The sequence below is a fragment of the Arvicanthis niloticus genome, chromosome 22 (genome assembly GCF_011762505.2).
Source record: "Arvicanthis niloticus isolate mArvNil1 chromosome 22, mArvNil1.pat.X, whole genome shotgun sequence".
Lineage (NCBI taxonomy): Eukaryota > Metazoa > Chordata > Mammalia > Rodentia > Muridae > Arvicanthis > Arvicanthis niloticus.
This window is the reverse complement of record NC_133429.1, coordinates 29,618,696-29,634,120: the sequence shown is the minus strand read 5'-3', so window position 1 is coordinate 29,634,120 and position 15,425 is coordinate 29,618,696.

The window sequence follows — 15,425 nt, the reverse complement described above, 5'->3', positions numbered from 1 at the left end:
TTGGTATCCTGGATTACACTGTTATCTCATAAAGTCAAAGTCATTATTGACAGAAACGACAAGCACCCTGGTGACTGAGGACTTACTGTGTGTTCCAGCTACACAAGGAATGTTTCAGAGTATTGTTTTGTTTAACCATTCTTGCGTATCTGGCAAGGGTGATAACATTCGATATTTAAAGATAGGAAAGGCAGTCTGTGGGAGAGCAGGGAACAGAAGCACTTTCTCTGCTGAGTTACATCCCAAAACTCATTTACCTTATCCCTCACCATCACATCTTTTAGAAAATTACATTTAAAAATCTACTGGTGCTCTGTATTAGCCCGAGTACTCTAAAAGAAAAGAACTGAACAAAGTCAGTGTATATTGTGAAGAGGGGTGATTTTAGGTTGCAATACAGGATGCAGGGTGAGTAGTCTTAAGGGTGAACATTTTCCCAACGGCAAGTCTAAGAACCCAGTTCTTGCTCAGCTGATGAAGCTGAATACCTTTCCAGTCCTAGCTTGGCACTAATGACCTGTAGATTCCTGAAGAGCTCCCGGACTTCAAACTCTCTTAGGAGGTTGAAGACACAGGGTTCTGATGTCAGTAATGGTGGAGGAACCAGCAACAGAAGTAGATGCTGAGCTGGGTTAATTATTTTGTCAACTTGATACAAACTAGAGACATCTGGAAAGAGGGAACCTGTAACTGACGAATCTATTCAATGAGATTGACCTCAGTTAATCATTTGTGGAAATGTGCTGCTCACCAACCCATCCAGAGGTGCATCCTTAATTGAATTCAGGTTCAATGAAATGACAACTACGGATGATACAGGTTTGAACATGAACACACAGTTCAAAAGCCACTTTGTTTGACTCTACTACCGTATCTTTTTGGTTAGTTTGCCAGATATGATTGGTCAGGCTTGTCAGTTGCTTAAAAGCCAGCCTTGCCAAGAGTTTTTGAATGGATACAAAGACCACTTTGACAAAAATTCTAATGTCAACAAAGTAATATAACCGAAACAATGAGGCCGAAATTAGATTGCTGACACTGTAGTTCGATTTATCCGGTGTTCCGCTATATTTCTTGTGAAAATCAGCAAGAACATTTTCTTTAACTGTTCTCACATGTGTAAGTCATTACTCTAAGAAGCAAGGGGAGGTTCGAATACTCTACACCCATGAAGACAAGTGATGCTTCTTTTTCATTAAATTGTGCCTCTATAGGATTCCATAAAAAGTCTCCAAGAGTTCTCAGATGATAGACCCAAGGGCTCACATATTACTTTATTTTCAGCAATTTCTATTACAGATAATGGTTCCCTTTAGTTTTTGTGCTCCATCTCGAAGCTTTGTTCTGGTTTCCAAATGTCTTTTTGAAAGCTTGAGAAGTTCAGAAATAGCAAAGGACCACATGCTTTCATCCTGGCTGGCTCCTTTAATCTCAGTAATATCTCTCATCTGGTTTCAAAGAAACTTTGGGCATGTCTTTTGTTCTCTGAAATGATAGCTGTAGGCCAGTGCAAAGCAAGAGCATGAGCATGGTTATCTCAAAGGAGTTTGTTTGCAGCTATTTCCTTTTATGGTCCTTCCCTGGACTCTGTCTGTGTCTTCCCTGCTTCATTAACCTTTGGAAATTTGTACTTTGTAACTGTATTCTGACCATTTCTACTTAATAACATTTGGAAATTGACTGGCAGTTTTCTAATTTGTATCTGGAATTATCATCTGTTCTACGAGTACAATACATTGAAGTTTATTATGACTTCTTATTTTCATGATGTTTGTCGATAATTATTACAAACTCAAATTCACTTTTGGAAGTGCATGATGTCCAATTTTAAGAGCACCAATAAAGTTGTAGGATCTTTACTGTTTCTAACTTTAGCTGTTTCATCATTCCCAATGGATAGCTCATTCCAATTAGTACTCCCTTCTTAAGTCAATAGACCCTGGCCCCTAATCAATCTCTCTACCTAGATTCACTACTCTGAATAATTAATGTGCATACAGGTCTAATATATATGTCTATATTTTAAATGTATATTTTTATTATTTATATTTTAAAGCCTGTTTTCACTTATTGTCATAGTATTTTAAAGATTTTACCATTTCATACTATATATAATGACTTCCTTTTGTGTGTGGGAGTGTGTGTGTGTGTGTGTGTGGTTGTGTGAGACCAAACAATACTCTTTTGTATGGTTTCAATCTACTGTTCAGTTGATGGGTATTTGGATTGTTTCTGGTGTCTTTGTCATCACAAGAATGCTTCTATGACTAGCCATGTATGAATTCTCCTGTGGATACATCTTTACTTCCCTTGACTATAAAACAGCATGATATCACTATGTGGTAACACAATTTGAGGAGTTGCTGTTTGACGTCATAGGTCACCAACAGCATACGAAAACCCCAGTTTTTCACCTCCTAGCCAGCACTGGAGAGTGCTGTCATCTTTTTATTGTATGCACTGGGTTGTGATGGGGTGGTACCACATTGCTCTTCCCGTTTGTACGTTTTAGTAACGAGTGATGTTGATATTGAGCATCTTTTCATGTGTGTATTGATCACTTGCGCATCTTCTTTGGATATATATCCATTCATTTTACCTTCTATAAATTTAAATCTCATCTTCTGTTGTTTATGAGTTTCTTTGCATATCCAAATACAATTTTCTTATAGAATTTTTTTTTCTTTTTTTCTGTGCTTTATTTGTATTGTACTAAATAGCAATACAAAGGGTTGTAAAGGAAAATGTCTTAATTCTATTTTTTATTTTATTTAATTTTTTTTTACACTCCAGATTTCATCCCCTTCCTGGTCCACCCTCTGACTGTTTCATATCCCAAACCTCCTCCCCAACAAGGAAGTCCAGTCTCTTGAGGGTTAGGTGTATCTTCTCTGACTGAACCCAGACCTGTCAATCCTCTGCTGTATATGTGTTGGGGGTCTCATATCAGCTGCTGCATGCAGCCTGGTTGGTGGTCCAGTGTCTGAGAGATCTTAGAGTCCAGGTTGATTGAGACTGCTGGTCCTTCTACAGGGTTGTCTCCCTCCTCAGCTTCTTCCAGCTTTTCCTTAATTCACCCACAGGGTTCAGCAGCTTCTGTCCGTTGGTTGGGTTTAAATATCTGCATCTGATTCTTTCAGCTGCTTGTTGGTTGTTTCGGAGGGCAGTCATGATAGGCCCCGTTTTATGAGCGCTCCATAGCCCCAGTAATAGTGTCAGACCTTGGGACCTCCCCTTGAGCTAGATCCCACTTTAGGCCTTTTGCTTGTACCTCCTTTTCCTCAGGCTCTTCTCCATTTTGTCCCTGAAGTTCTTTCAGACAGGAACAATTATGGGGCAGAATTTTTAACTGTGGGATAGCAACCTCAACCCTCACTTGATGCCCTGTCTTTCTGGTGGAGGTGGGCTTTACAAGTCCCCTCTCCCTACTCTAGAGCATTTGATCTAAGGTCTCTCCCTTTGAGTCCTGAGAGTCTCTCATCTCCCAGGTCCCTGGTACATTCTGGGGGTCACTCCTATCTCCTGCCTCCCGAGGTTGCCTGTTTCCATTGTTTCTGTTGGCCCTTAGAGCTTCAGTCCTTTTTTCTCACCCAATACCTGGTCACATTCCTCACTCTGGAAATCAATCTGGAGATTCCTCAGAAAATTGGAAATAGATCTACCTGAAGATACATCTATGCCACTCTTGGGTATATACCCAAACGATGCCCCACAATGCCACAGGGGCATGGGTTTCACTATGTTCATAGTGGCTTTGTGTGTGATACCCTGAAGCTGGAAATAACCGCCATGTTCCACAAAAGAATGAATACAGAAAACGTGGTTCATTTACACAGTGGAATACTATTCAGCTATTAAGAATGAGGACATCCTGTGATTTTTGCAGGCAAATTGATAAAACTAGAAAATATCATTCTGAGTGAGGTAACTCAGACTCTAAAGAACATGCATGGTGTGTATTCACTAATAAGTGGATATTAGCCAAAAAAGTACAGAATACCCAAGATACAATCCATAGAATTCAAAACTTTTAACATGTGGAAGGGCACAAGTGAGGAAGCCTCAATCCCACATGGGAGGGAGAAGAATGCAATCACAGGAAGGGGGAGAGAGGGAGGGAACTGGGTGGAAAAGGGGACAGGGAAGGGAAGAGGGGAATATAATCTTATAGAATTTTCTAATACTTTTTTTCCCCATTCAAGTGAATTCTCTTTTTATTTTCTTCATGGCTGCTTTACAAACACATTTTTTTGTTGTTGTTGTTGTTAATTTTGACACCGTTCAATTTACTCTTCTTTTTCCAGTAGGAACTCTTGTCAGCCAGAGCATGGCAAAAAAATGGCCCTGGCAGGACTTGAGTTTCTCCCCTGCTCCCTCTGCCTTTCTAAAAGCCTTTAGATTGCATTCCTAGAGCTACGTGCCAAAGTCTATTCCCTTATTTGGCTATTTTCTTCTCCTGAGACTGACTACCAAGGTCCAGCTATCAAAATATTGAAGTCCATCCATGGAAATCCCCATTGGCTCTCCTAATTCATACACCCAATTAAAATTGAGCACCTCATCCTAACATGGGGGTTTTCCCTTTTATTATTATAAACCACCATTTTCCTTAGGGCTGCATCTGTCTCCTCTCTATCCAGAGGCAGTCCTTTGACCCTCCAGGACAAGTACCCCTCCCTCTCTCCATCTCCCTGTTCCTTTTCCCTTATCCTTTGTCCTGTATCTCCTGTTTTTCCCTCTTATTCCCTGTCCTATATCCCTTTAGGGCAGACAATATCTCCTTTGTGCTGAGAACCTGGTCTTGGTGTGTTCTGAGCCCATAAGAATTCCTTTCATTTCTTTCTTTTTCTGTTCAGGCATTTGATATTATGTCTAAGAGACTATTGTATAACTAAGGGTCACAAAGATTTACTCCCGAATATTCCTCTAAAAGATTTATAAGTTTTGTTGTCACATAGAGGACTATGGTTTAAGAATCCTTATGTGTGATGCTGAGGTGATTGGAGGAGTTTTCTCACATTATTTTTTTTCCTGTATGACCTCTACGCCAAATATTTTAAAGCATTGAAGAACTATTTCAAGGTCACTTTAATTTCTCCCTTGCAACATACAGGATTCCAATACCTGCACGTATTAATGTACCTTTGTAGTTGTCACTGTGGTAGACAGAAAAGATTGGATGCTGAGCTTTCAAGCACTATTTGTTCGAAAAAAAATTTCTTTCCATTGAATCGGCCTACCACTCTTATTGAAAATAAATTGAACGTAAGTCCAAAGTTTCCTTTTTCCTGCTGGAATTTCTACTCCACTTACCTGTATTTCTGTTTTATAAAAAGCATCCCAGCATTTGATTACCACAGTTTTGCAGTAAATTTTGAAGTAAAAAGGTGCAATATGTTCAACTTTATTCTTTTTCAAGATTGTTTTCACTTCTCCTTCCCCTCTGTATTTCAGTATGGATGTTAGGGTCCTTTGTTAAACCCTTCAGATGAGGTGGCCATGATAATGAGAGAGCTTTCAGGAGGTTACTGGCACTTAGTCGCGAAGAGCTTCAGGATTCATTACTATGTATCTTTGCATGTCTTTGCATTCATGACTCTCGCAAGTAAAATTGCCTAGCTTTACCAGATAAGTCCAAACTGTAGTCTATGGCAGGCCTCAGGTGTCTCAGAACAGTTAGCAAGTGAAACCTAGCACAGATGTAGTTGACAAAAATCATACTGTATGATGCTCGTTTTAATTGTCAACTTGATAGGGTCTAGATCACCTATGATGTGAGTCTTGGTGATGGATTGTGAAACAAGGATAAAATTGGGCTACGAGAATGTCCGTGAGGGATTATCTTTATGACATTAATTGACACGGAAAGCCTCAGCCTAAATGTGAGCAGCATCTTTCCCTGAAACCAAGTTCAGCATCCTATAAGACTAGAGAAAGTAAGCTGACAAGTGCACACACACTTACTGTCTCGGTGCTTTTGTGTATGGATGTGACTATCTGCTCTGGGTTCCTTCTTGACTTTTTTTTTTTTTTTTTTTTTTTTGTCTCCTCAAAACATTTAAACATTTTTAACGATGGACTGTTACCGGGAGGTTACTCTGTCTTAAAGTTTTTTCCCTTCAGGGTATTTTATTACAGTCATAACAAAAGAATTGAGACATGTTGCAATGCCAAGATGTTGGTTACACTTGGTCGATCTTCACTAATGCAAATGAATCTTATGGTTAATTCAGTTTCTGTTTGTTTGTTTGGGTCACTACATGTCCAATCATATTTTCCATTTTATTTTATAATTATTTTATCTCATATTATTCTATTTTAATAATTTTTCAATTACATGTACATTGTTTAATTTAATATCTCAATGCTTTCAATGTTATTTATTTATTTATTTATTTTTATTTCTGAGAGGGAAGTGGTAGAATGCTCCTTGTTAATTCTGATTTCAGCCATTTGACTCTTCAGGATTCTAGTTAAGTTGGGTAAAGTTACATATTTCGTTGATAGTTTCAAAGAACCAACTATTTCATTCATTGGTTTGGAGTATTGTTTTTCTATTCTCTCCTGAGTTCCCAACCTTAATTTCCTTTAGGTAGGTTTGTTTTCCTGGTTATTTTGGTTTTAACCTTCTATATTGTTTCTAAAAGTAAAAAGATAGGCTCTTCACTTGAGACCTCTGTTCTTTTCAAACATAGATTTTACGAATGCAAATGTAGCACTGAACAACATATTGCCTGAATCTCATAAGTTTCCTTATGTTGTGTTGTTTTGTTCTTTGATGTCTCAAAATAATTTCCTTTGGAATTTCTTTTGCATCAATTGTTGCTGAGGAGTGTTTTATTTAACATTTTTAACTGTACATTTCCTCATTTGTTTGTATTTTTTCTCTTGCTTTTTAGCTATGTTTCAGTGGATATGCAAAATCTATATGATTTCAAACCATAAATATACAGGGAATTATTTGATAGTCTAACATATAATCTATACTGATGGAAGTCTGCTCCTTACTTGAAATAAATGTATATTGTGCTATTACTTGAAGTAGTCTATATGTGTCCATTAAGTCCAATATTTTGTCATCATTTTTGAGTCTTCTGTTGGTTTGAGGTTTACATTTCTATCTTCTTTCTAAAAGTGTCCCATTTAGTGTTTTATCTAGTTCCTTACTTTCCCCCGGTCTGGTTACATTATTCATTGTTGAAGGTTAGATATTGAAAGCACTATATTTCTCAAGTGTAGAATTTCATTCTTTTAAATATTTTCTGCTTTTTTGTTGATAATCCATCCAGTTCAAGTGTCCTCATATCTTTGTTTTGTTATTCAAACATAGTTTCTTTTGGTTCTTGGGATAGTATTATAATAATTTATTTAAGGACACTTGTCTAGAGACTGTGCTAATTTCTTCTCTGTTACTGCAGCAAAGTACCTGAGAAAAATCAATTTAAAAAAAAATACTCACTTCCCTGTAAATGTTTGTTTAATCCATTTGATGTTTGATGTCAATTTATTCTGACATCTCTCTACCTTTTTCCAGATGGCTTTTAATTAGAGAAAATGGGGTATTGAAATCAGCTACTAATAATGAATAGATGCTAACTGATGTCTTCAAATCGAGTAGTAGATTTTTTTTTTAATGAAATTACACATTCTAGAGTTTGTCACATACATGTTTAGGATACTAATATATTTTTGGTTTTAACTGCTTCCTGTTTTCTTGATAAAATGCCTCTCTTTATCTCTTCTGATTAGTTTTAATTTGAAATCTTTTAAATCATGTATCAGGCTAGTAATGGCTGCTTGCATCCTGGTCTCATAAGTGTTTTGTCTGTCCTACATTGGAAAGATTGAACAGGATATATATATATATATATATATATATATATATATATATATATATACATACATACATATATTCTCTTTCATATATATGTTCTCTTTTTCTTAATTGTATTTACACACAACATATATATACATATATGTATATATATATACACTCTAGAGTATATATACACCATATATATACATATATGTGTATATATATATTGTGTGTGTAAATACAATTAAGATAAGAAAAAGAGGACATATATATGAAAGAGAGAAAAGGAGATTACATAGGAGAGCTTGGGGGAGGAAAGGGAAGGGAGAAATGTTGCAAGCATCTTATGATCTTAAAAAAAAATTAAAATGAAGAAGAAAATGCTTATTTTGGCTTCCAGTTTCAGAGGTCTCCACTCTGCACAGCTGCTTATAATGAGAACAGCTGTTAAAGGAGACTGTTCACCTTATAGAATGCAGATAGAGGGAAAGGAAGGGATCAGAGTCTTACACAGCCTTTGAGGGCATGCCAAGTGACTTAGCTCCTCACAATGAGCACTCACTGCTAAAGCGTCCAACTGCCTCTCAAGAAGTGCATTTCCTGTGTACCAATCCTTCAACATGTGAACTTTTGGAGACATTTAAATCTAAATCACCACACTCCATCATTCTCCCCAGAGGATAATGTCTACCTCATCATTTGAAACTGCACCCAATCCAGTTTCAAGATCTCTCATGATGATATGTCTAGCCTTGTGCCAAAATTTCTAGTCAACCTTTCCTCTGAGACACACGGCAAACTTATCTGTGAGATCGCATGAAAACAAAGCATTCCACAATATAATTTTGCAAAGTAAATATCACTATTTCAAAAAACGAACAGCATCAAGGAATCTGATCAAACCAAGAAACAAATGTATAAATATTAAAGATTCCAGTCCCTTTCTGACACCAGGATCAATTATGTAGTGGTCACAATATTATTGGCATTCCAAAGCTATGTCTATGCAGTATGATAAATCTATCTCTTGTATTCAAAGAAGCTTGAAGTTTTGATGGAGCTCCCAGGTAGATTAAATGACATAAACTGAGGTCACTTAAGATTGCAATCCTATCCTGTACTCAGCCTGTTTGTTTAACCTGCCTTTAAAAGAACAATGTAACAACCAATCTTACTTGTCTATGGATATCCCATGTAATCAACATTTACAACCTATACTGATACATATGTGTAACTTTAAATTATATACTTTCTATGTCCCTGATCTAACTATAATGTGCATAACAATCATGACTGAAAGTGACAAATATCAAATATAGGTTGAAAGCAATCTTATAAATGAATATCCACTATAAATGGTAGGGACACATATGGATATTGCTTGATAAACACTGATATTTGTTGTGCTGTTTGTTATCATCTGTGTCAGTTGGGGTCAGTTGGGGTCAGTTGGGATCAGTTGCAGTCAGTGGCTTAATCCTTGTAAAATTCTACAAAATACCCCCCTTCCCCCCCCCATTTACTGTCTTATGTGCTGTTTAATGAAAAGAGAGAACTTTGTTAGAGAACGGTATGTTCAGACTGAGAGTAACAGGCATAGACACACAGAGAGAAACAGGGACAGATTTGCATGACTTCAGGCAGTCACTGATTTAGATTCATATAACAGGCAGACATGGAGGGTGGAAAACAAGAAATGCAAAGCAGAGAATTTAAATCCAGGCTCCACCTTTGTTAAATAACACAAAAGGGAAGTACTTTGATTTCTTTCCTTAACGTGACCCTAGTGCATTATTGGTGACTGAGTTCATTATTAATATATTTAATATATTTACTTACTGCTACTAATATATTTAAAGTGCCAAAGTATATAGCTATTCCTGCCTTTATGGAGTTACTGCTGCAGTATCACTGCTAGCTGTGGCAAGAACTTGATGTTACTGGCCTGTCTGGTTTCCTGGAGTCTCCACTCTAACACCAGCTTCACTTATACTGCTTCACCTACTGCCCACTCAATGCACGTGTCAGGGACTCTGACCCAGCCCCAACTGCTGCTGCGTCCTTGTTTGTGTTTGAAACACTAGCGGAAGCATGTGTGACACTGTAATTCTTCCAGGCTTCATGTTTGTGAAAGCAGTGTTACATGAGCAATGCTGTTCCTGGAGATGCTGGAGTCATAGCTTTGTTTTAGCATCCCTGTTGAGCTGGGCTCAGCCCTCCACCCTCAGTATGGCAGTTACAAAGAAAAATACTGTTAAAAAGGCATAAAAAGGAGATTTATTCACTTTAGCCATAACAAGAAGAGGATGATTCCTCCCCACTGATTCCTCCCCTAATATCTGTGGTGTTATAAAATAAGATTTAGGTTTAAATAGCTTTCAATGGTTAAGCAGTCCTATTTAAGGTGTAGTCCCAATCTCCATTGACCCATCATTGTCTCCTGCTCAGTTTGTCCTACAAAGTCACCTGAAAAATTATCAGAACCGTACAATGGCTTCTCTTGGGAGACAAGTTTTCCCTCTGCCTGGCACCAGGCTTTAGCTTTTTCCTTCTTAAAGGGTAAGATTATTGGGGAATTTTCAACTTCTTATTATCTACTGCTTCAAAACTCTGGAAATTAGGTGTGTGGGCACAAGTATGTTTTTCAAATCTCTTCATTTCTGGCAGGGAAGCCATGGTGGGTGTGAAGGTCTTAGCATTCTCAGAGTCCACTCAGTAGCTGAATATAGAGAGACAAATCTTGAGGCACCATCTCCCTGTGTGGTGCCCTTGTAGCAGGCATCCAGAAGTCCTTCTCTCAGATTGAAACTGAAATGTCTACATTTTGATAGCACTGAACCTAAGATAGGTGGGGACTTTCTGATTTAAAAGCTGTTCTCAAGATGAAAATTGCTTGGGATTTTCTAAAATGAGGGCCCACTCTGAGCATTTCACCCAAGTGTTCTGCTCTTGACCTACCTACCCAGGCTCCTTTTCACTTTCTGCTTTAAAGGAAGACCCCATTATGCTGTTCTGACTTCCTTGCTATGTAGCCAAAGAAAGTCTTTAACTGGTGATCGTCTTGCCTCAGCCACTTAGTAGCTTAAATTACAGAACTGGCTTCATTCTAGTGACACTGATCTTTAGAAACCACATCTTCTTTGGCTCCAACTTTAAAAGAAATCCTCTTCTAGCCAAAGAAAAAGATTCTCAAAATTTTCCACTCAGAGGTATTTACTCTTGATTCTCACCCTAGGTCTAATGGAAAGGAGCCAGCCATTTCTGGGGCACCTCTTGAGTACTGTGTGGCCCTGACATACCTTCCATCATAGTAACTAGCTGTCACCTTAAACTTAACTCTTTAAAGACTGGAGGCATGAACAGACTTAGCTCTTTCTACTTCAGAGCATAGCACAGATGGCCTCTGTTCAAGGTGCCCAGTGCATGGCCTCATTTCAATCTGGAAGTTCATAAGCAGAGCCTTTTTTTGTCCATAGTCTTCATCATTCTGGTTTAAACTCAGACCATGGCCACCCATTAAACTGGCATATTCTTTATTGTAAACCTTTAAGCTTCCTCCAGTCTTCCTATCCATGCCTTTCCAAACTCCTCCTGCAAATAAATTGAAAGGAATTTGGATCATATGGCATGGTATTATCATTATTATCATTATAATTGTTCTGCATTGATTGCCATTCTATTACTATGACAAAAAAACCCAACTAAATAAATTTATAGATTCTTGGGGGAGGGCAGTAGAATAGATCAGTGGGGAAAAGTAGTAGCCATATATGCCTTATGACCTGAGTTGGATTTGTGGAATCCACATAAAAGTTCAGATGTGGTTGTATACACCTGTGATCCCAGTACTGTTACCTCTAGATAGGAAGCAGAGATAGATCCATTGCCTGAAAGCTTTCAAGCCAGCTAGCCAAAAATAAGAGAGACAAGAACAGAGACCATACCCCAACAAGATAGAGGGCAAGAACCAACTTCTCTAAATGGTTCTCTTATTTCCACATACATGCTCTAGCACACATGCATGCATGCCCACACATATGTATAACACAACAATAAGAAAATAAATATAATTTAACAAATTCTTATTTTAGCTTATACTTTAAGTGGTCTAAGTAGCCAATGGCAAGGCAGAAAAATCATGTCAGGGGAAGAACGTGGTAGAGTAGGCTGTTTGCATTCTAGTAATCTGCAACAAAAAGTAAGAGAGAAAATAGCCCAGGTCCAAGCAGACTTGTCAGGGACATAGTATCCAGAATGACTTTGCTTTCTTTATCTGAGCTACTATAGCTTTTGCCTTCTCCCAGAGCATCATCTGTCAATCCTGCAATAGAGATGCTTTTGAGGTACATTTATGGGCCAGTACATGATATAGAATTTTCTATTGACTGTATTTTATGTGAACATTCTTTTTATACATCTTCTTCTTCTTCTTCTTCTTCTTCTTCTTCTTCTTCTTCTTCTTCTTCTTCTTCTTCTTCTTCTTCTTCTTCTTCTTCTCCTTCTCCTCCTCCTCCTCCTCCTCCTCCCATTTTTCTGATAAAAATAAATAATAATATAATAATATTATTATTATAATAAATAAATTAATATAATTTAGCAACACTTTAAATTTGAAAGAATACTCCATAACTTTGCTCTTACTTTTGCTATGTGTTGACTTTTTAAAATATCATTGCCATAATTGCTCTTTGCCTATTTAATATCTTTCTTACCTCAATCTGTAAGATTTGTGTTCGTTGTTCTGTTTGCCTATGAAATTTATTCTCTGTTAGCTTAGTAATTAAACAGGCATTTCTTTACCAGCCTTAATACAATAAGCCAAAGTTACATAGTGTGTATACTTTCAGGCTTCTAGCACATTCAAATGTCCTGGGTTTTAATTCTTTGTTTGAGAAGAGCAGTATAGATCAAGGGTGAAAGACTGAGGTCTTCTAAAGTCATTCCTGGGCATATATACAGCTCTTCACTAAAATGTAACTTTCAGTGATACATTGTATCTTTCTAATTCCCCAGAGACCAACTCATTCCCATTGTCAAGTTTTGGTAAATTTCCTGTTAGCTATTCATGCCTTTATTGTTTCATCCACTTGCAATAAAGACTGTTTTTTCCAAATACCCTAAGGCAAGAGCCATAGAGCGAGAATTCTGTCTTTGTATCAAGTAAAGGCAAGTCTGAGACTAACCTTTAATTGGGAGCTTCTATGAAGATAAAATTGAAATGTGTTTCCTGGATGGGGTGTTTAGAATCCTCTCCAAACCCACTTGCTCTCTTTCTTGTCTGCTGCTGCTGCTATACTATGTGTTCCAGTAACATTACTGTGAACTTGCTGACCATCAGAGAGGTTATGGAATTAGAAAGACAATGATGGAGGGAGTGGGGTGTGAGACAAAATGCTATGATGCTCATTGTCTTTGTAGACTTTTCAGCCATTGTTCTTCTCCATGCAGTTCTAAGATTTGGGTTGGTTTTCCAAGTTTTAAAGTAGCTAATTTAGTTAATGGCTTGTATTTTCACTATTTCTTCAGTGCATGATTTCAGAGTTTTGGGTTTCTAGTTTGTTTGTTTGTTTGTTTGTTTTATTCCGACCTCCTGTTGTACCTTCACTCTTGTTTCAGTGGTATGTTAACCTTCTAAAATGTACTCTATTCTACATTGTCAGAGTCTACATCATATTGATTTTTCTAGTCTACCTCAAAGGATAGTGACAATATTTATGCTTCAGTAGCCAAAATTCCTGAGGCAACTTTTTCATTTGTTTGTCTTTATTTCTCTTTCCTTTTGCTCAATCTATCACTATGTACAAATTATTCTCTACATGATCCTCATATTTACCCACTTTTCGGTATCCTCAGAGAAAACAGTCTCGCTGAAGTTCTCATTACTTGACTCCCCACTCCTTTACTAACCTTGTAACCTGACTACCTTGTATCTACACCAGCCTATTTTCCATTTAGACACACTGTAGACCCTGGGAGCTTCATGAAACACACACACACACACAAAATGGTCCTTTGTTTTTGTTTTTTTTTTTCAATGCCTTCCTATTTTCTTAAGAGAAAGATAAGCATCCATGTACCTCTTCTAGATTATTATTTAAGCAATTTCACCTTGGTTTGGATGATTATTTAATTAATACCAATTAGTTCTGTGAGGAAGCAGACTGGTTTTCATGACAGTTCTGGCCTCAAAATGTTTGAACGAAGTCTGGTGCAAATGTAAAGGTCATTGAATATTTGCAAAATAGGATGTCATTAATTGAACTGTGCCCAGGCTATCCCGAGACAAGCATAATAAATCAATGGAAACCGTCTGTTTGCTTAGTTTTCCATCAGCATTTTCCTCCCTATTGACCGACATATCAGGAGCAGTTCTTTTCATTGTTCACTTCAAACAATGGCATCAGGCAGAGGCACCCATAATGAAGTTGTGTGCTCAAGCAACATAATCTCATTTTGAGAATTACTTTGTCAATTACAGTACAATTACGTATCATACTGATTTCCTGTTTAATTCCTAACGTATAATATAAAAACAACTAATGAATGTTTTCTTTTTAACATATATCTCAGGTCTAGTATTATAAAATACATAGATGAAATTACTATGTTTTTTAAATCAGGAGCCATGTAAAGACTAACAGTGTTCTTTAAATATAATTTTTACATCAAAGTCAGGGTGACTTTTGCATACTATTACGCTGGAGAAGGATTGAAAGTATTGATCTTTGGTTAACAATATTCATAATAATGAGTCACTTAGATTGCTTACTTATGCGTCTATAGATTGAAAATGGGATTTCCTAAGGATTGAATGAGGATCCATCTTTTTGTGTTTGACAGCAGAGGGCGGAGATGCCAATGATACTGTGTCCTGAGGGACAGAACGACCCACCCCTCAAACAGTTACCAGTTTCCATTTCGTAAAGATTACCAGTAAGCTTAATCGGCTCAGAATTGATACTTTACGTATGTTATAATGAGTGGCAGCTTTGTATGCCTTCACTTAAGTTTTGAAGGCTTTCAAACTTCACTAGTGCTTAGGTTGAACTGTGTCGATTTTAGATCTCTTCTTGGCATAGAAATGTCCTTGTTTTATGAGCCACACATTTTCTACCAGGTGGGAACTATTTCGTCGGAAATACACTGTGCTTTAAAATGTTTTTTTTCTCGTTTAAATGCAGGAATTTTCTCCTTCTTATGCCGATTTCCCTCCAAAATAACAAATGAGCTGTTGAATCGCTGTATTGCTCACTGTAATGTCCTGGAGGTTGTACTAAGACTTTTGTTGCTTTTCAGTTATTTCCAAAACACAGTCTTTGAGTTAACTGTGTCCCCAGTAGACTATGCCCTTTACCCACAGCCTCTCCTCTTTTGATACTGTTATCATGGGGAGCTTCTGAAGGACTCCAGTGCAGCTAGAGAATGACTGCAAATTCCCTCTCCTTTTGTTCTTTCTTGAAATGGACTGCCACATTTTTCTTGCACTTTTAGGATAGAAGCCCGTGAGTAATAAATGGGAAGATGGCAAACATTTTCTAGTGAAATGTTTACTAACTTTTCAGCCACCTCATCTTGCTTTATTAAAGTAACGTCATTGATTACCTCATAA